The 22403-nt window shown below is 37.8% G+C and overlaps 1 protein-coding gene across 20 annotated transcripts in view; it reads left to right on the top strand.

Annotated features, from left to right (window-relative positions):
- plekha5 (pleckstrin homology domain containing, family A member 5) overlaps positions 1–22403 on the top strand; it is a 106442-nt gene that overhangs the window by 6395 nt on the left and 77644 nt on the right. The window contains exons 1-2 of one of the 20 annotated variants that reach the window (XM_053241785.1): positions 15778–15925; positions 16117–16219. The exons of 18 other annotated variants lie outside the window; for them this stretch is intronic. The gene's annotated coding sequence lies outside the window, so the exon portion shown is untranslated. Of the gene's footprint in view, positions 1–15777; positions 16220–22403 lie in introns of those variants that run through there. One more of the 20 variants, XM_053241784.1, reaches the window with a different exon arrangement.

Here is a 22403-nt window from a genome sequence, read left to right as displayed (position 1 = left end):
GAACGGGAGGATGTACGTTTTTGAAAACGCTGACACCACAACTTCATCCTAATCCATTCTGATGCTAACCTAGCCCATTCTGATGCTAACCTAGCCCATTCCGATGCTAACCTAGCCCATTCCAGTGCTAACCTAGCCCATTCTGATGCTAACCTAGCCCATTCCGATGCTAACCTAGCCCATTCCGATGCTAACCTAGCCCATTCCGATGCTAACCCCCATTCTGATGCTAACCTAGCCCATTCTGATGCTAACCCCCATTCTGATGCTAACCTAGCCCATTCTGATGCTAACCCGTTGCAGTTTTGTGCATGTTGTGAATGTGCTAGGACTCTGTTTTTATGGCAGCTGATCAGGTTGTTATGTTGTGGTCTGTAATTTCTTACTCCATAATGTCTGTAATTTTGTTCTGTTATTACACCCTCATGTGGAGGTGCCTGAATATGATATGCGCTGTACTGCTCCTGAATCCACCACTCCGGCACTACAAACTTACAAGTGTACAAGTGTAACCTTAAGCAATAGTTCCACCTCATTGTCATGACACAAAAAAATATCTTTATACGTGTGGATGGGGCCAGACTGAGTTCATCAGCCTGCAGTAATGGTGCTTAGAATGAAAGTATAATAGCAGTGGATCTGGCACAGTACACCAGCACAAACAGAGAAGTGAAGTGACACAGTCCCATTAGCATTCAATTAAAAAAGCAAGCAAAATAAATGGAAAAAATATAGCAGCAGCAATAATAATAAACAAGTAACAAATGAAAAACAAAATAACAAATAAAATAAAAAGTACTAAATCCCCCAAATTTAATCCCATATTCCTCTTGCACTTATGAGTGTGAAACATAATTAGCAAACAAACATGACATGTATTTTAACCCTCTAATAGTTACCAATATTATTCAGATGAGATAGAAAATCAGGGTTAAGAGCTCTATGGGAGAAAGAGAGAGACAGAGGATGAGACAGACAGAGAAAGAGAGAGACAGAGAGACAGCCATTGATTCTGGGATCATCTGTCCAGACAAGAGGAGGATTATATAGAATTATATAATTATTATTGTATTCAGAAACACCTTCAAAATATTGTCAGTAACTGGTAGAAATTCAGAAGGAGTGAGAGATCATGGTGTGGAGATATTTTATTCTTAGTGTAAATATTGAGCGCCCACTTTTTTGTAAGATGTTGAAATGCCACAGGAATACAAACTCACATTACAAGAAACTTCGTTGCTTGGCAAGGCAGTGTTTATTTGCTTCTATACCTTCTATAGCATGTATTCTCAACAGGGAAAATTCAGGTGTATGGCAAATGTGGGCGTGTAATAATCAGAGACATAGTCTGAGTCAGTCTTACTGAATATCGTCACATGTATAGATGAATATGACATAATGGGAATAACTGATACACTTAGAATATATGGTCTATATTTGGTCATAAAAGGGAAAATTGGAAATACGCACCTGTTAATTCCATGCTGCTTTTTGGATAAACTAATGTAGTTATAATATTACTCATCTACACATTATGGAGAAAAAAACTACTGCATTAGAATACACTGAAATTTGCAAGTAAATCCATTTTTATATTGAAATATTGCTTTAATGTGTGAATTATGCATGTAAGGAAAATGTAATATAAACAAAAAAAAAAGTGTCGTGCTGAACAATTCAGTCATTACAGACTTGGGAATTTCCACACAGTCTTTTTCGCTTATTGCGTAGCCATGGTAGGTGAGTTTTGTACATGGATCAGGCTTTAATAAGAAAAATATGCAAGTACTAGCCTCTAGCTGAAGATTTCTAAGAAGGAAAATATTAGTATTCTTCCCTTCAAAGATGGAAAATGACAGGATTATTACTAAACGCACATCAAGCGTGACAGTCTGTGTAAAACTCCTCTTTAATGTTAGTATAATATGCTGATGATACGATTCAAACCAAATAACTGTGCTATGAATCAAAAGGGTAAAAACAAGTGCCAGGAAGCTAGCAATGTGTTGCTAAGTGTCGGTGTAATAGGCAGCCTTGCTATTTGCCAAATGGCTGAGTAATTAGAGAAGTGTATTTGCATGCAGTTTATCGCAAACGTTTGCATATCCTGTTAGGTTTCACAGACAAGAGGTCAAATAGTGTATAATAATAATAATGAAAAACATTTCTTTTTCTGAATGTGACAAGAATATTGACTAAGAACTTGTAAACCCACTCTCACCTCTATAACTGACTCCAACCTTGACTGACTTCATATCCTCTGAGAAGCTTTGTCAGTCCCCTTAGTTGTAATATTTGTCTTTGCCTGTTCTGTTCACGTGTAATCACTGTTCAAGTGATTACACTTGGTTAAACTCCTGCTAGATCTCATGTGCATTGGGGTTAATTTATGTAAGTCAACAGCAGTGATTGAAAAAAAGTGCACCTGGAATACAACAGCAGGTGTAATAAAATCAATTGAGGTAGATTACTTTCTTGATCGTTAATTTTTCTAAATACCTTTGAAACAGAAACTAGAAGTAAATAGACTTAGGTCATTTTCATGCTTGGTTTTTTTTTCAGCGCTCTGAGCTGTTTGAGCCCCAGGTTCGGTACGACTGGTGAAGTGTGAGCACTGTTTTCGAGAGCAGGAGTGGGCCAGAGATCCGGTCCCTGGCCTTCTTGAAAATGGTGGTCTTTGTTTCAGTTCAACCAAAACACAACACAGTCCACATTAGGTGTGGAAGCAGTTTACACTCGGGGCCACATGCCAAGTAATGCTATTGGTTCATCTAGTGCTTTCATCTTTGCAAACCTGCATCCACAAAAATTATTTCATGTGTTCACCTGCATTTATGAGCCCCACCTCCAAAAGAGAAGCAGTCCTGAGTGTGGACTCGAGTATTGGGACTGAGTATGAAAATGCCCTAACTAAGCAAACACTGTGCATTCAACGTACAAACTACATGAAGGCAAAAATGACAGAATTGTACATTTTGTGTGGTTGGAAGGAACGAGCTGGCTAATGGCAAGAGCAGCTTTTCTGTTTACCGTGCTTGCAGTTTGGAAGAAACACGGCATTGACTTAAAGAACTAGCAATCACAAATGGTGCTGCCAATCTGTCTTTCACTGAGAGTCTTCTTATGTGTATGCAGAATAGTTTTACAGTTTTCTGACTCAACTATAATGGTTTCATAATAGTAACGGTGAGTTATTCAAACGGAGCAGAATATTTTACTATTCAAAAGAACTGTATTATACCCACATTTCATTTTTAACTCTTACATGGATTTGTACATTTTTCTTTTTCCATCCTGAAGCCAAGTGCTGCATCTGTATTTGCACTGTGTTATGCACAAGATCTGTAATGTGCTGTACTCCCCTGACTGCAAATTACACTTCACATGTGGGGTAATTGCCTGTTTTCTGTGCATTACTGAGACTTATCTTCAAGAATGTGCTGGTAAGTTTGTCAGATGACTCGGTGGTGACGGTGCATTTTCAGTACAATGTGTTTATTCAGAGTGAAAAAAAAAAAGCCAGAGGTCTTGATGGTTTAACATTATGTTACTTGTAGCTTGTCTCTTTTAGGCGTGGCTCAAGCCCTAATATTGCGGGTGTGTACCGGCTAAGCATTTTAGTTCGGATGAGTAAATCCGGAAAAAAATATATAGCCTACAGCACACATCTTTTAAAATGTATTTAAAATTAATTCTAATATTTTAATACAGTGGGGAAAAAATTAGCTTTGTTAACAGATCAACAGTGCCAGCTAGCTGTACTAGCTACAAAAAAACATTCACCAGAGGCACCACCATATACCTATATATCTACGTGTACTGTGTGTGTGTGTGTTTATATATATATATATATATATATATATATATATATATATATATATATATATATATATATATATATATTACGCACTAAACAGTTGTGAAGAACTGTGAACATGTTACGTGCCAGGCTTCATATTAGCTAACTGTACTAGCTACAAAAACACTCTCCAGAGGTTTTTGAGAGATTGAAGAAAGAGATTTCTTCATAATTTCTGTATACACATTTAATGAGAGGTCGTATATGTCAGGATGAAACCACAGTTATAAATTTCTCCATTGAGTTTAATCACGCAGTACACACCGTAGGAACTATTTGCAGGTAGGAACTACAGTTGTGAGAGGGGTATTGAAAAAATTTACCGTGTGCACTATGCGATTTGTCTGAGTCAGTCGAGGTGATTGTTTGGATTTGTCGCTTTATTTTAGTTGAGAAAATCACTGCTCGCATGTCATTGGTCACGCTGACGCTTTGTCGGTCGCTGAAATCACGTGTGAATGCAGGGTGAGCGCTGTGGTAGTAAGATAAGTAGCAGCACTTCCCCTGACGTTATCCACTTCTAATGATGTTATTTATTGTTTTGTCATGATGATTAGTTTTCACTAAATAGCTCAACAACCAGCATGAGAGATGATGAAGTGCTGATTAATTTGATGCTCTCCTCTTAATGTGTGTGAGAGCTGGGTTTGCTCAGAGGAGTGTGTTTTGCTGATGCTGGTCTGTCTGATTGCAACTGATTTATGTGTGGCTGCAGTGAGAAGGTCAAGATAAGTATTGAGTTATTTCCACGCCGTTGCTCTTTTGAGTGGGTATCCGCTTCAGGAGTGCTCACCAGCCACACTGTCACGTGACCCATCCACATCCTTTAGTAATATAGTCAGCTCTGGTCAGACTGCTTCTGAGATACATATTCATCAGAGTTGTGTAGAAATGATCTAGATTTGAGCAACGCAATGATGTATGAGCTGTAATAACTGGTGAACGAGTTATCTGAGGACAATTGATAAATCAGCTTCAGTTGTGTGGCTATAAGCTATTTAAAAAAAAAAAAGCTATTTGGAAAATTCATCCACATATTTAGACGTCATATGCATATGACACGCCCTGCATATACATCTAATTTACATGAAATACAATTTCATGTAATTTATGCAGGTATTATGATCCTGAGCCAAAAAATGGCAAGCATTCAGCAGACTACAATTATCCAAGATCCGAGGAAAGTGGGAGAAATTAATTTCAGTGTAGCTGAAATGTTGTAGGCGTATCTAGACAGTTATGGATGTGTGCTCTGTTTTCTATAGAGCTGTTTGAGGTCAAAATCAGGAAGAAAACTAAACCATTTTACAGCCTTATCTACTGGTAATTATGTGAACTTTATTTACAGCTAAATATCTTTTATTTCAGTTCTCTAATAGGTCTGATTTAGCTGAAGTGAAATTTCATTAAATTTTCATTTATAAATGCATATGAGCCAAGTTTCCTTTCTGAACAACATAAGCAATCCTTATTTCATATAAACAAAATGCTGAAAGAAATTAATCAAGCCAAAATGAATATAACTGCAGTCTGTTGTGTTTTATTGTTGATGTGAAATTAGGTAATAATCTCAAAAACATGTTCTAAGTGTCTCTTAACAGGCCGTCCGCCCAAAACCACTTCACATCCAGGTCAGAACTCAGTGCCTTTCGTAGACGAACGCGCCTATTTACTCAACTGAGCTGATAAAGCTCCATGTCTGCCATTGTTTAGTAAGAGAGTCATGTGTTATTTGTACTCTACTTAGTGTAATTGCTGTAATTAATGATGAAATTGATCTCGATAATGTAACACACGACAGCTCGTGCAGTTATATGAAAATAATGCACGCCGGGGTGATGTGGCAGATGAGGTGTAGTTACTGCTACTGGATTATTTTGGTATAACCGCATGGTCTGGAGTGTGTTATTCCACTCATACCACAGTGATTTGCCAATGACTACAACGTTTCATTTATCAATGAGCAACATGTCGCACGTTTTTATGGTTCATAGTTACATTTAATGTTGTGGAACGTCCGATCAGTTAGATCCTGATCCTTCTCACTTACGTTAGAGCTGCGATAAACAGTCGTTCCCTCGCCTGCATCTCTCTCTCTCTTTCTCTCTCTCTCAAACAACGGAGCTTGTTATTTTACTGAGAAACCAGAAAGCATAAGCTCCTGTGTCCTGTAGACTTTGCAAAGCATAGTGACCGCTGTTAAAATGTTAAGCACAAATTTACACACACTTTAGCCAGACACTGATTGATATGCTAGAAATTGCTGATTTATGATCACATTAGAGTGTACACAGCTCGGGTGAACAGGGACATTGTTTTCGTAGGCTATTTTTAAAATTTCACAGTATGTTAACTTGTTGGATTCATTATTGTGCAGGAGAAATGTGCAGGGAGTCTCTGCTCTGTTTATGTGTGTGATTCACAGAGTTGTGACCTACCGCTAGGACTCGCCACAGCTCTCTCTCTCTTTTCGTCCACTCATGACCCTCCCTGCAGTTCGCTTGAATAGCTTCCTCTGTGCGAGTTGAAGGCAATCATGGTTTAATTTCTTGCTGCCATGCTTCTCTTTTAACGGTTTTACTTAAAAAAAAAAAAGCTCTGCTGATGTAATTTTTAATGTTAGAGGTCCTGATTTTTACACCATCAGCTCGGAATTTATGCACCACACCTCCACCCACCTAACACGTATTTCAGTGCCACTGATCTCTGTTTTCAGATGGTGGCCACATTGCTTCATTAAAAAAATAATCGGCGTCAAACACTCAAACGACTGTTTTGTAATTGTATGAAGTCTCTGTCCACGCTAGTGTGACATGAACATTTGTTTACATTGGCCAGGTGAACAACGAGACCTGTATCTCTAATGATTAACAGGAAATAAGCAACTTGTGCAAGAAAGTGAGATGGTACAAAGTGAAGACACTTGGGTGTGTAAGGGTACATGCACACGGCCCTCGGCGTTTACCACGTAGAGGCATGTCTGTCTACAATGAAGGTTACAAACAAAGCTTTTCATTATGAAAGTGTGGATTTCAGATATATATTCATTTCTGGCTGCCTAAATGTGTGAGCTACTAAACAGCAGATTTTTAACTCACCAAGAGCCCCGACAGCTTGGCGACATTTATTTATTTTTATCTTTGCAATCACGTAGCATTATTGGGGTCATACTAAGCTTGTGCGATATAATGATTTTATCGTCCCTACGCTTCCACGATATATGGCGATGTTATATATATTATCAGACCTTCCAACTTTAACATCGGAGTACAGGAGTACAAGTTATCACTCAAACAATATGCCAAAAGAGGAAGTCTTCTTCTCCCAATAAAATGAGAGATGAGCGAGTGAACATGTGAATCTGCGCACGTGATCTGTTTAGGCATTTTGAACTCTCCAATAATAACGGATGCAACATGGAAGCCCCGCCCCCCTTCCCCAAACTCAGATGCTCTCAACTGAACTCAAGTGGCATCCTCACTTTGTGTAACGAAAATGGAGAATGTTTTGAGCTCGTTAATATGAAATAAAGTCTATCTGTGTATTTTGGGCTTAAATTTGTTGGAAAAGCTTACCTATAGTGGACAGTTTTTATCTGAAAGAGGAACAAGGACAATGATTTTGACCTTAAATGATTAAATAGCAATACAAAAAGTGTCAAATTTAACACTTTACAAATAATGTTAATGGAGATAATTAAAAGTGATTAAATGCACTTTGTCAACAGTAAAATTATAACACCCTTGCCTACATTCTGTAAATCTGAAATGGTTGAAGTGCTTTTTTATTTTTAAATAATTTGTGATGATATTTTAAAATGGAAAATCGTGACAAGGGTAAAGTTTGTATCTCACAAGCCTAGGTGATACATTACTAGGCTGAGATAATGCTATAAAGAAATTGTTTGGGTAGAACAGTCTGTGTGGACTATTATTTGCACTCTTCCCTACAGATTGTGATTGGTCAGCGCTGTGCCTTTTCTAGATTGCATGAAGTTGAACCAGCTGTTCTCCATGTTTGCCTCTTGCCATTCCACGATCCCTTCTGCTTTTGTTGTGACTATATATACATTCATTGTGGATAAATATGAGATGGTGTATTGTATTTGTATTCAGTGTACTACGTCCATTAACCCAGCACTATGGCTTTCCCTGCGGCTTTTACTCTTTGGCTATATGTACGAGCCTGGTGTAGCTGCAGTGAGTCAGGGATCAGATTAGACTGTACTGAATATGAAATATGAAAAGGTCAAATAATATTTTGTTTTAAGTTCAAAATCTCAAAATGATTTACATACAAAAGGTCCAATGTGAAAACAAAGCGTTTAGGATAAAGCATGTTAAAGAACCAACAAAAAATTCAATGAATTGAAGTTATTGCGAATGAATGAATCATGAAAATGAATGGTGAAAAGTCTGTTTAACAAAACTGGTCCCAAGACTAAAATCACTTGTGTGGGCTGCCGATAATTCAGAAAATGCAAGTTCAAAGGAACTAAGCTGCATATTTTATTCATTTTCTATATTAGTATATTTGCTCATTTTCTTGTTGCTAGTAATTAGCAACCTGAGAGGTCAGCGTGCACACACACACACAAACACACACACACACACACACTCTTTCAGAGAGCAGTGAAATGGTGGAAGAAACACATGGCATGACTGTGAGAAACGGAGTTGGATCAGTTTAAAGTACGTCTGGTTGGTTAATGCGTCTCACGTAACGGGAGTGTGTCTGATCAGAGATTCTCCACATGGAGTTGCAGGTGTAAACAGAAGCGGTTGTAGACGGTGTGGTGGCTCTTGATCTTCTGTTACACAGAAGATGTATTTTAGAGCCGTAGAATATGTATCTTACCTAAAGCGATGCTTTCCTACAACTATACAGTCCAGTCACACTCTCACCTTGAAAAAAATGTAGAGTTTATCCAGCATTTCTGCTGTGGATATATTAGTGGTAAATAATGTTTAGTATATTAGACTTATTACTAGTTAAAGTTTTAATCCTGGGAGTACAACAGTTACAGAATCTGAAGTCTGTCCAAATCTACACATCTGCACTCAGTAATTGTATATGTGCAACGTCACCTACGTGGGAGGTCTTAATGAAAGGGACAGGGAGCGTGGGAACGAGGCAGGTGTACCTAATAATCTGGAAACTGAGTGTATACTAACTGAAATGAAGTCCTACGTATAGGCTTTTTACTATTTGTGCTGAAAGTCAAAATATAAGTAAAAAATAATTTTAAAAACCATCTAAAGAAACTGGACATATTTTTATATAATGTATTGATGAAAGGGTTAACAAATGCATCAGTGACGTAACACTGTACTGAGAAACATGCTTTCTGGAAGACCCAAAACACATCCTACACAAACACATCCCTGTATCTCAGAATACGTGACTGCTCGTCTTGCTTCATTTTCTCTCACACATGTGCTTCATATAATCATACGGACGTGTTCTCCACTGCTATTATTTGCCAAAGAAAGAAATCATTGTCATCCTCACTGCTGCACTACTGACTTCGAGTTGCCATCCTGAATTAATTTCTCTTAACACTTGCACGTGTTCTGCTTCCTCTTTATTACCTTTTCTTGCATTTTTATAATGTTCATTTAAAACAGAATTATTTAAATACAGTCGCTTAGCCTACATCAGGTCGTGTTCATAGACTAATTTTAGCCATGGAATGGAAATGTCTGTCCAAGCCACATTGGACAGCCAAAACAAGTCCATGTGCGTAGAGTGTTCAAGCCCTCCATAGCAAACAGCTGATGCAGTCTAACTCTATTTGGACAGGATTCTGTGTCTAGTATTATCCTGCTGATCTTTGGCTATAGCTACACTTTCCATATAGTCTGCACTTCCAGTAATCCCCACTGACTCCTGTCTGGAACCCTGCTGCCACTGCAGGAGAAGCTAACTGCAGCTTTTCATGGGCTCCTCCCATGCTCTGGCTAGACTTCTACACAAGGATGCCCATTAGTGGGGATGATGCCCTCAGTGATGTGTGCTGCAGTCATCTATGTGAGACCAGAACTTTCCTGAACCACTGATTTTCATAGTCTGAGGCTGCTGTGGATTTTAATGTTGTATGCTTTTGCAGATGCTGAATGTGGCAGGCAGGGTGAAGATAAATAGCTATTGAATATAATGTGAGGTTTTGGGATGATCTGGACTGAGAGGCGTATGGATTTGGCAGAGCAGGTTTTTTTTTTTTTTTTGTAGGGATGCTGCCTTTAATAGGACCTGTATTCTGTATGCATACCACCCTGTATATAATAGGATTAAGCAACTGAGAAGGAAAGCTATCAGTGCATTTACTTTGATATATTCTCATTCCAGTATGATTCACGAATGTGGTCCTTTGAATGATTTCACCCAGCATGAACACGTAAGTCCTAGAAAAAAAACAAAATATTCAACAATGAAACCTATATCATGCCAAAAACCTGTGTGTAGGTTGCACTGATGCTCAGCACTGCTGTGTGTGTGGAAGTGTTTTCCTCCTCTGTGATGTACAGAATTCTGAACACGCAACCGGCTTTGGACCTGGGGCGTTTGGCCTCAGAACCCGAGCATAAGCAGCTGTTGCTGATGGATTCCTTTGGCTGATGAACTAATTGTTGTTTTAGCTGACAGCGTAGCTGACAGTATTGATGAAGAGTTCAGAGCGTGGTGACGGAATATATATGATGGTAAAAAGCTATGCAGAGATTTGCTGGATTACTCACTTAATCCAGGTACACAGAGGAGATGTTTATAATTGTTGACTGAAGATTTACTACTTTCGCTCCTTCTCTCCAGCTACAGTTCCAGTGGATAACATGGAGCTATACTGAACATGGCAGTGAATGAATTTGTCATAAAGAGAAACACAAGTTAAGTATATACTGTAGCTGGTTCGTTGAACTCTGTATGACTAACAGGTGGTAAGAATCTGGACACCCTCACACTTCCAGAGAACTTAGTCACAAATTGGTTATTTTAATTTTTTAAATAGAAATACCGCTAGTACCTGGATAACCTACAGTCTCCTGCAAAAGTATTGGAACACAAAGCTCAATTCTCTCGCTTTTTCTTTTCTTTTTTTTTTTTGCTATACACTAGAGACATTTGGGTTTGAGGTCAAAATATGACTGAGACATGAGATCAGAATTTCAGCTTTCATTTTCTGATTTTTACATCTAGATGTGTTAAACAACTTACAACATGGCACATTTTGTTTGAACCCACCCATTTTGTGATAATAAGTGATTATAAAATTGGAACATGACTGACAGGTGTTTCTTGTTGCCCATATGTGTTTTGTTATATTGACTGATTAAACAGTTAATAGCTCTGAATGTCTACTCTTGCTGTTAAAAAAAGGATAAACCAACATGTAGACCAAAGAGCTGTCTATGGGCTAAAAGACTCAGAAAAGAAAAACAAAAGAATTAGCCTTGCTGTTCCAATATTTTTGGAGGGGACTGTATGTCACAGTGTCACCCACCTTTGATCTGGTGGAAAGGTGTTTGGAAATGATGCTGCACTCGTACCACTGTGAAGTTAACTCTGTAGAACCTGGACCAGCTGCTTAGTGATGACCCAGATGGTCTGTTGTGTGTTATTCCTTACTTAATGCACTTAACTCGCTAGCTAGCTATTTGGCCATATGTTATTACATTCCATCATCTAAGATTTTTTAGCCCAGCCAGTCAGGTTTCTAGGTGAAACATGGGACTAGGCAGAACATCGGAGTGTTCGTTTCCCCAGTGGACTTGCTATATACACTCACTGTCCACTTTAATAGGAACACCTGTACACCCGCTCATTTATGCAGTTATCCAGTCAGCCAACGCATAAAATAATGCAGATACAGGTCAGGCGCTTCAGTTCATGTTCACATCAAACATCAGAATGGGGAAAACTGTGATCTGTGACTTTAACTGTGGCATGGTTGCCATTTCTCTCTGACCTCTCTTATCAACAAGGTGTTTTCATCCACAGAACTGTCACTCACGCAATGTTTGTTTTTCGCACCATTCTGTGTAAACTCTAGAGATTGTAGTGTGTGAAAATCCCAGGAGATCAGCAGTTTCTGAAAAACTCAAACCAGCCCATCTGGTACCAGCAACCAGACCACAGAGATCACACTTTTTCTTCATTCTGATGTTTGATGTGAACATTAACTGAAGCTCTTGACCTGTATCTGATTGCTGACTGGATAACAGCATAAATGAGCAGGTGTACAGGCATTCCTATTAAAGTGGAGAGTGAGTGTGGTGTATGTGTGTGTGTGTGTGTGTGTGTGTGTATATATATGTATATATATATATATATATATATATATGTATGTATGTATGTATGTACGTATGTATGTATGTACGTATGTGTATGTATATATACATATATATATATATATATATATATATATATATATATATATATATATATATATATACATATATATATATATATATATACATATATATATATATATATATATATATTACATAAACGGAACATTTACTGTGTGTGTGTTGGAAAGCCTTCTAAAGTACTGTGTATACTATTCTGTGCCATCGGAAATGCAATACCAATCAGTTTAGTATTGTAGCATTACAGAACATGGAAAGAAGCACTCTATAATTATATGATGATTATAGTTTTTCTAGTTAGAAGTCATGCACACGCTTTGTGCGTGCGTCAGCCGCACGTCTGAGGTGTAAAAGGCCACACTGATTAACATGGAAGCATATTAAATGTGGTGCCGCTGCAAAATATGTTTACTTCATTTAGTTTAAAATGGGCTGTAATAACTGCAACGTTTGTCATGAGAGTACAATAAAGTTCAACTTTCATCTGCATAGTAATTTTCTTTTAAATATTGTCTCCATTCCAGCAAACATCAGTAGTTACTGACTTCTAGCCCATGTACACCAGAATGTTTGGTAAAAACAAAAAAAGAGGTGACTGCATAGAACGAAAAGCACCTGATAGCCCACTGCACAATATGCTGGTGGATTGTTGATGTTTCTTAAAAATCTGTAAAAATTCTGAGAAACTTCAAAACTGATTGGACAGTAACCTTGGCAAAGCATTCTGGTTGGTCAGCCAGTTTAGGGTGTTATGGACACAACCCATCCATGGTTTTCTTCCTACCTGGTAGCTCGAATGTATGGAGGTTGAAATGACGTAATTCCAAGTTCCAACTTCTCACTTCCAAGGTAAGACAAATGCAGCATTCGTGATCGACAGGCCACTTATCGCTGCACAGAATGCCAAGCGCTTCATTAATCTGGTCTTGAAGGTCAGTGCTATCACAGAACTCAGTCTCAATTTATTGAAGTCAGTGACGGAAGAGAGGATGGGCGTTTTGAAGAACATTCTGAACAATTCTGTCCAGTCCCTTTGTAGTGTGATATTCAGGGATTTAGGGTTAAGGATTCATTCCACCAGGGTCCTCAAAGAAGCTCTTTGGGGGGTCCGTTCTAACCACTGCTATCAGTTTCAGCAGTGCCTTCTCTCAGCATGCCATCCTTCCTCTGTTTCTCAGAACAGATAATAGGCCACTCTCCATTTGGAATGCACAAGCAATGCAATATAGTGCAGAAACACAATACTGACTGAAAAGTGTGGCATGTGAGGGATTGGATTAAATGTGAAGGAATCTCCAATCCTGTGTGCAAAATTAAGCAGCCAAAAAAATTTGAATGGTGTATTGCAAGCGGGCAGTCATATTCTGTGATATTGTGTGTGTGTGTGTGCATGTACGTGTGTGTATAAAATTAACATCATGATAATTCTGTATGTGCTATAAAAAAAATCACATTGATTACATTTACATGCACATCAAATTCCGTTTACGGTCTATATTCGGGTTGCAGCCATATTCCCAATACGATGATCAGAATATTCCTGTACACATGGTTGTTGTAAGTATGCCAACCTACACATGAGATTTTCTTTCCCGCTGTTATTCCCCGGGAGATTCAACATGCTGCCGTAGGTTATAGAGTATACTCGGCTATTAGTTTTATTACTACTTTTTCTGAATAAGGTGTTTACATTCAACAAATTTCCGAATAAAACAGGCATATTCAAGGCATGGGAATCGGAATTTGGGGAATCAGAATATTGTCTTAATCTGGATCGGGCAATCGGATTTTGGCATTTACATGATTCAGTACTAATCAGAATATTGCCAAATTCCGATTAATATTGTAATATTGATGTGCATATGAACATAGTCATTGCTTTAGTCACACTAAATGTTTTCTAAGACAATTATACATTGCTTGACTGTTTTTTTTTTTTTTGCTACTGTGTCTTGCTAATCATAAAGTTTCCATTCCAATCCTTGTTTAATCCTTTTTAGGACAATGCTAAGAGATTTATTGGCTGTAATAAGGTTATCCGACACTTTAAAAACAGTTTACCAGTACAACTAGAGTTAGCATTAGCAAGGATTGTCATGACATCACTTTCAGGATTGCTGCATCCAACTTGATCCCACCAGCAATAAATAACTATTCTGTCTTTACTGTCTTTCTTGTTAGCTTTTTTCAGAGTATGCAGTGATTTTCTGCTCATAGGAGAATTATCTGGCTGCGCTGGGTGCCTAATGATTTCAGACGGAGGTGGGGGTGGAGTAAAATGATTATAAAATGACTGGCAAGAGGCCCATGTAAAGACAAATGAGCATTCCCGACTGGTTTTCCGAACAGGTTTCCTCAGTTATGTAATATACTTGTACTGAGGTCATGGCTTAAACAATTATTTTTTTATCATGTTCTACAGATTTTTCCACATTATTTGTACAAGCAAGAAACAAACAAAAAACACTACCATAATATAACGCAGTCGTGCCTATGTGGCTGTGTGTATGTGCATGAGGGTGTGTATAAGTGCTATGAGTGCACGAGCTATCTGTGTTTAATAAAGTGTCATTTTTGCTGCGTGACTGTGTATTTACACTAGCATGTTGGGGCTTGCTGAAAAAAAAAAAAAAGCCTGAGAAACTCCGCAACCTATCAGTTGAAACTGTTCGCATGGAAGCACCACTGCGATTCAGTTTAGTAGGGATCATTAGCTGGATTTTTGTGATGTCTACAAGGAGATTGGTGCTGTGAAATAAATACGGATGAAGCCACAGGCAGAAAAACGAACTAAATTTAGATCTGGACAGCTTCTAATACTATAGCCTAATAAAATGGACAGAGTGGAGTTTTACAGTAAATGCTGCAGTGTAATTTTAAATGGCGTGGATGAGCTGAGAGTGTGCCCCATGGCTGTGGATTTGATATTTATTTTCAAGAAATAGGATCAGTAATATCTGTGCCTGCGTCTCATCCCAAAGCTGCTGTCCTCGTCCTTTCTGCCATGACCTGCCCTTACATGGTGGGAAATATACTCCCTTACACACACACACACACACACACACATTCCTCCTCTCTCTCTCTCTACTGTACTGTACTCTAGTAAAAACCAGACTAAAAGTTGAATTTGCTTTCGTTAAGATGACTCACAGGTTGCCAGAATTCTGTTAGGTGTGGGCACAGGGGGAGGTTTTGTCTTCTGGAGATGAATAGACAAATTCATTTTTAATTCATTTTTTAGTCATTTTAAAGTGTTTTTCCTCTTTCTTCTTCTCAAAAAAGAAAACATCTGTTAGAATAATGGCTTTACTTTCTGTTCATTCTTAGAGAAATCGAATGTGCAATCTCTCTCTCTTGATCATGTTTGTTCTCTCTCTCTCTGTCTTTGTTTTTCTGTCTCTCTCTCTCGCTTTGGTTCTCTCTTACTCTATTTCTCTCTCTATCTTCGTTTCTCTCTCTCTCTCTCCCTTGTAAGACGGTGCTTTGAGTCAGAAAGTTCCTCTTAGCCTGGATATCTCTTGCTTGTGTCTATAAATGGATGTTGTCCTTTTTTTTTCTCTCTCTAAGATGGTCTCTGTATATGTGCAGTGAAGATGAGCAACTACAGGGAATAAATAGCCTGACAGGATGTCTGTAAATCATGTCTGTGATCTTGTGTAAGGCTACAGGGATGATCACTGATTTCTGGGCAGATCATAAGGTAGGCTGTGTGATTAAGTTGAACCCCTCCGACTCCCAGGAGCTTCTAGTAACTCACACAGTTCCACTTCCGTTACTGAAAAAAATCCTAAAAAAAAAAAAAAATTGGAATTATATGCATGAGGGCAGTGTGGCTCATGAACATGGTTTAACAGTCATTTCCTCATCAGCCTCTCTTTTTTTCTCTCTCAGAAATGTAGCTCCTCTCTGCCTTGAAGACTTTCTTCTGGAACCACTTTGACTCAAAGCACTGATGTGGATTAGGACAAGATTAGGATGTACAACATACTTTTACGTGGGTTTGTAAATGATACGTCTGTTCTTCAAACACTAATCTTTTTTTGTAGGGAAATCTTGTTTAATAGTACACATGACATTCTCGAGTCATTAGTTTTTAACCCCGCTTGCTAGCAGCTGGAGCTCTGCTTGAGTCAGTGGTAAGACACACATCAGCCTCTTAGTAATTTTTCAGCATGTTTGCTTTCACAGTTTAGACTTCTTCCCTCCTGTGTGAGTTCCTGTCGTTTAATGCTCATTTCATCTTGTTAAACCGGCTTGTAATCAGCTGTACTCACCAAGAGTGGAAATAGTCTTGAAAAACAGAGTGTGTAGAAAAGCAGTGTGTGACAGGAGAGCTCCTCAGGCCTCAGGCCTCAGAGTCTGTGTGTGTTTACCACTCATCTCTCTCCCTGTACAGATCATTTAGAAAGCATAATGAGAATAAAAACTTCATTGTTCACATCAGCATGACCGTCTGATCCAGCAGCAGTACTGCTGATTTTAGGTTATAGAGGATTTCGTCCCCTGATTGATTGTTTTTTTTTTTTCTCATTTTTAACAAAATTCCTCTAAAGATTTTGCATTACATATGTATTTATTATTTCTTACACTCGTTATTTTAATTAAAATAGGGAAAACTAGATCAACTGATTATTTAAAAAATTAAAAATCTGTTACAAAAAAATGTATAATTACTTGTATCCATAGTGTGTTCCAGCGATTAAGTAAACCAGGGGTTCCTAAACGTTTAGGCTAAATGACCTCATAATTTTGTAATTTATAATTTAGGACTACTGTAACATTTGAACATTTTATTATTTTAGTAACATATGTATGTGTGACATAAGTAACTAAAAACCAAAGGAATATTCCTTGGACTGATTTACCAGTCCAGTGGGAAGTGTGCTGTTATAGGAAAATAATCAATGCCGGGGTGGTGTGATATGTCCTGACACAGAGCGGCTTAGTTCATACTTGATGCATGACATTGTGTGTGCTTCCAGAAGCAGCAGCAACTCGAGCGACATTGTTCACACACTCGCCTGCGTAGCTTATGTACATCTGCAGGATTAAATGCAATGTTTTACATTTACAGTTAATGTGAACTTGGCTTGTCTAAATGCAACTCTTGGTAAGATTAAAATATTAGCACAAAATCCATCTTTGATATTTTTAATATTAATTTGTAAAATAAATGAAGATTGTGAGTTTCTCTCGTGACGCCGTTTGTGTTAGTTTGGAAACACTGAAGTGGATGTAAGTAAAGAGCTGAAACCTCTTTAGTTATATGGTTGTTTAATAGTGAATAGTTTTAAGATATTTTTATGCGATCTTCCTCAGAAAACTGTCCAAATGAAAGTGAAGGTTACTTGTAGGGTTGCTGTTCTGTGTTGTTTCCTACAGATCACTTGATTGAGCCTGTGAGAAGTGATTCAGCTGTAATGCACCTCTCTCAGTTCTCACCTCTGTCTAGTTAGTGTAGCGCTCAAGGCTCCTGCTGATGTATGTCTGTGCAGTGACATACATTAGGGAGCCAGCAGAGGAAATGACCTCATCAGTGCCAAACCATACTCCTCCTTTTGCTGAACAGGCTTCTGTCATGTCTTTAGCTGAGACGGGGTGTTTATCATTTTATTTATCATTTGTCATTGCACGGATCCCTGCGTGTCCACAGTGACACCATTTTGAGGGAACTGACAGGCTAACATCTGTTGCTAATTCTCTCTTCACCAACATTATTCTTCCTGTCTTGTCCTCATTCCTAGCTTGTCCCCTTTCTGCAAATTGTACATTATGCTAACTGTAGTGGCTAAGGGCAAGCTTGCTGCACTGGCAGTGCTAATGCTAACAGATTATCACCTCAGTCTCCAGTGTTCGGGATCGAGGATTCTGGCCAAGAGTGACCTGAACAGGACCCGAAGGGCTTCAGCTCATTATTGTAATCAAGGATAGCTGGGATATGCTCGTATGGTCATATGTCTTTAACCCCTGTTAGTTTCTGATTGTTTTCCAGTTAATTTTTATACGTTGTAATTTCACATCGAGAGTGGAAAAAGTTCTCACATGATTTATCTTAGTTTCTTTTTGTGTTTTTACATCACAAAAACCTGCCATTTTAACTGGGGAGTGTAGACTTTTATATCCATTGTACTACAGTTTTTAGTGTGCTGGTATGCGGTTCGAGACGCAGCTGGCAACATCAGGCAAAACGATGATAGTTAAAAGCACAAAAATATTGGACTGAAAGCTGCTGAAAAGTATGTGTCGTGTGTCTGGATGCCGGTTTTATACTAGAGGAAACATGCAAATATGTGATTACAGATAGAATATAGAGCACTAATCCAAACTACTCATATGAATCTGAAGAAAGTCTCTTTTATGAGAATTTAATTATAAATTTGTTAAATAGAATTTGATAATGAAGAAATGCAATGTTTCAGGAAGAAGCAGCCACTGTGTTCAAGACTGCTTTGATTTAAATTAAAACCGCGTGGTGGTGGCGGTGGGGGGTCTCGGGATGCGTGGGGTCTATTCGTGCTGTCTTTTAATTGTCACTGACTGAATAAGATTTATTGGCAGTGAGCAATTATTGGCTTTGTGAAAGTAGCAGAGCCTCAGGCAGTATAAAGTTAACCCCTGACTGGGATATGGTTGTTACGGTTGTATGATGTCACAGATTTGTGGGTTGTTTTGAGCGCTTGCAGTGAAAGTCTCACTCACAATGATCAGATCTCTCAGGAGGGAGTTCTTCTTGCTTCCGCTGCTGTTGCGTCAGTTTGCACGTTTTTAAACCGTCAACATGTCTGAGGGAGCAGGGGGTCCAGCTGACCCAGGGTCATATGTAATCAATCAAACTAACTGATTGTGAACAAAAAAGACCGGCAGAGGTCAAAAAGGGTCATATCCACCAGTAATCCCAAATACAATGAGAGTGCCTGTAATTTTGTATCACGTTTCTTTTTACAGTAGTTTCTATACTTACAGCTTCCATGCATCGCTTCCTACTCCATCTCTTTACCTTCCCTACGTACCGTTATAATGCTGCATTTGACTAAAGGTCTTAACTCTGAATAGGTATGTAGTGGTGCTGTAATAGACAGCAGAGGGATGAAGACCGTTCCTCTCAGCCTGAAACACAGCTGGTTCTGCTACCCTGGACTCCCAGACACACATGCCATTGGCTTATTTGACCTTGCTATGTCCTAATGATATACAACAAACACTTTACTGTTACACCTTATGCTCATGTTCACCTCTGCACTACTTTTTAAATCACAAAATTACATCAGGCCTTTAGTTATTTAATAATCTCCCATATCAGCGTTTTGTTTTTTTTTTTAACATTGGTGCATTTGGTAATGCTCTTATTGTTTTTTTAATTGTTTAATAATACTAATTGTTAATTGATTGTGTTTTAATTAGCAATGTTTGCTTCCCTTTTTTAATGACTGAGACTGAATTTGATGATTGTGTGTCCTTGTGGCTCCGTTGTTGGTGTGTTTCTAGGCCTTACAGTAATGATAACCCCCAGTCACTTGGAACAGCCGTTGGCTTCCTGCTCGGCTCTGACGGTGGTGATGCATGTACCACTGCTGCACGCGTGGATTCAGCACATGTGCAGCATTTAGCCTGCTCGAATCTAACTGAGCCAAAGACCAAAGCGGCAGAGTTCAAGCACAAATGCTGTGTTCAAGTCCAAGTGACAAGCGAAAGAGGAAGAGAAATGCCATATGTGTATACAGGTCTCAAAATGACTGACACTTTTAAAAATTTTATATTATTAATTAATCATTTACTTACTGGCTGCGTTAACCGTTCTATCTAGCTACACATATATATATATATATATAAACTGCCAGTAAAATACTAGCATTGCATTTTAAAAAAATGTTTTATGATGTAGATTTAATGCCTGCATTTTGTTTAAAAAAATAATATATTTATTTATAATATATATTTATAAAATATTTGAGGAGTAAAAATGTACAATTTAAAATCAAAATTAAGTAGAAAATTAGAAAATTAAATTAAGTACAAAATCAGCTGCTTCCAGTTTTAATGAAAACAATATATAAAAAGATATCACAATATCCCAATAAAGCTTATTGCAACATAATTTATCATGAAGTTAATGTTATATCGTCATACGAGCCCTAATACAGTGATATCATTTTTTTACTAGGTTGTAACATGGAGCATGTGAAGATTTTATAAAGCGCCGTTCTACAGCTTGTGCGGTCGACTGTGCAAACATTAAGTTCAAAAGGTGAACAGAGGCATTAGAGAGGCCTCTCTGTCCCACCTAGGCTTTAAAACGCTTTTAGCTCTATTGCTGAAGTGCTGTTGTCACTGCCAAGCTTACAGTCTGACAGCAGTGGGAGAGACGAGGCTTCTTCACGATGCCCTGAATAATCCAAGAGCTCCTGACCTCGACTCTGTGTGCACGTATTAGTGATAGGTTTGGGGGTGGGCAATCTGGCAAAAATATCATATCATGTGATTTTTTAAAATTATTTTTTATTGTCACGATCCGTTATATTGTTTATTTTTTTTTCCATGTTGGTTTTTAAGACAATTTTGCAAATTTACTGAACAGAGCAGCCAAACTAATTTCCCTATTGAAAAAATACACTGTAGCTTTACAAGGAAACTTAATAAAACATAACAAAATGTCAAGAATTATTTCTAAAATGAAAATCACCTCTATTAATGTCTTCAGTATTAAGTATAAATGGAAAGGTGATTGACAGGGCAGTATTTAAACATGCGTGAATACTGAATATATTAGCGTTGACTTGGTTTAACATTTTTTAAATAAGTGATTTGTGTGTCTCGTTGTGTTGATTTTTATTGCACTTCTGTCTGCATTCTGTATACAGCCGAGGAGTGACGGTGTTAGAAAATAACTTGCGACTTGGTTAATAAGTCATTAACTATTTTAGAAGTCACTTAAACCCCTTGTTTTTGAATGTATCGATGGGTATTATATCCTTGTTTTCTGATAAGGAGTGCCTTTTTCAAATGAATTTGTTATCGTGGTTACTTCAGCTGTGTTTCTGGCTGGTTTCTGTTCACATGCACTCGCTGTGTTCTCTGGATTTCAGCACACTCTTTACGTGCTTTGTGGTGGTTAAACAAATTCGTCGTGCCTCCTCGACATGCCAGTCTTGCCTTTGCATATTTTGCAAACAGCCGTTGTTTGGGCTGTGTGAAAAATCCAACAGCTCCATATAACTGATGGTGTGTGTGTATGCTGCTTTGTCGAGGAGGAAGTGTAGGCTAAGGGATCGCCTGCTCTTGTTTATCATTGGTTTGTTCATGTGTTTGCCCGGGACAACACAAGGTGGATTAGCGAACAGAGTAAAGTCTGGTTCATAAAACAACTTGTGGTGCCATGTGATTTCAGCACAACCAGCAGAACTGTGTTTAGTATCACGGTACATGTGAGCTCTCTGTAAAGACAGATTATGGAGACATTTTAATTGTTCACGATCTAAACATCGTCACATCACCAACACCTAATTGCGCTTTAATCTCAAAGTGTGTCAGTGCATTTATGTTGTCCTGGGCAACATATCAATATTGTGATCATTTTTTTCATTTCAGTACTCTTTTACATTAAAAAAAAAATAATAATAAATTTAATTACAAATCATCTGGAAGAAGCTGATTTGATGTTGTGTGCTTAATCTTTAAAATCGTAACAGATTTAAAAAAAAAAAAAAAGATGTGTGTGTGTGTATATATGTATAAAATATGACTATTATTTATATTTATTATTTATATTCAATTAAATTTTATTTGTATAGCGATTTTAACATATAGCGATTCAAAATATATTGTAAATATGTGAATTTATTTATATATATTATGACTTATGATTAATATATATATATATACATACAGTGGATATAAAAAAATTAATTTACACACCCCTGTTAAAATGGCAGGTTTTTGTGAGGTAAAAAAAAAATGAAACCATGATAAATCATGTTAGAACCTTTTCTACCTTTTTTGTGAAATAGCAAAATTGCAACATATAAAGTAAAGTGAAAAACAATAAGAACCGTTTTAGGGTATTAAAAAGAAAAAGAAAAATGTTCAGTAACCTGGTTGTGTAAGTGTACTTCTGCAACTAATACTTATTTGAGGCACCTTTAGATTTTATCAGAGCATTCAGTCTTTTTGGGTAAGAGTCA

The sequence above is a fragment of the Pangasianodon hypophthalmus genome, chromosome 18, assembly GCF_027358585.1.
Source record: "Pangasianodon hypophthalmus isolate fPanHyp1 chromosome 18, fPanHyp1.pri, whole genome shotgun sequence".
NCBI classification, from domain to species: Eukaryota; Metazoa; Chordata; class Actinopteri; order Siluriformes; family Pangasiidae; genus Pangasianodon; species Pangasianodon hypophthalmus.
The sequence above is the reverse complement of the archived record's forward strand: the minus strand, read 5'-3'. Positions and strand labels throughout refer to the sequence as shown.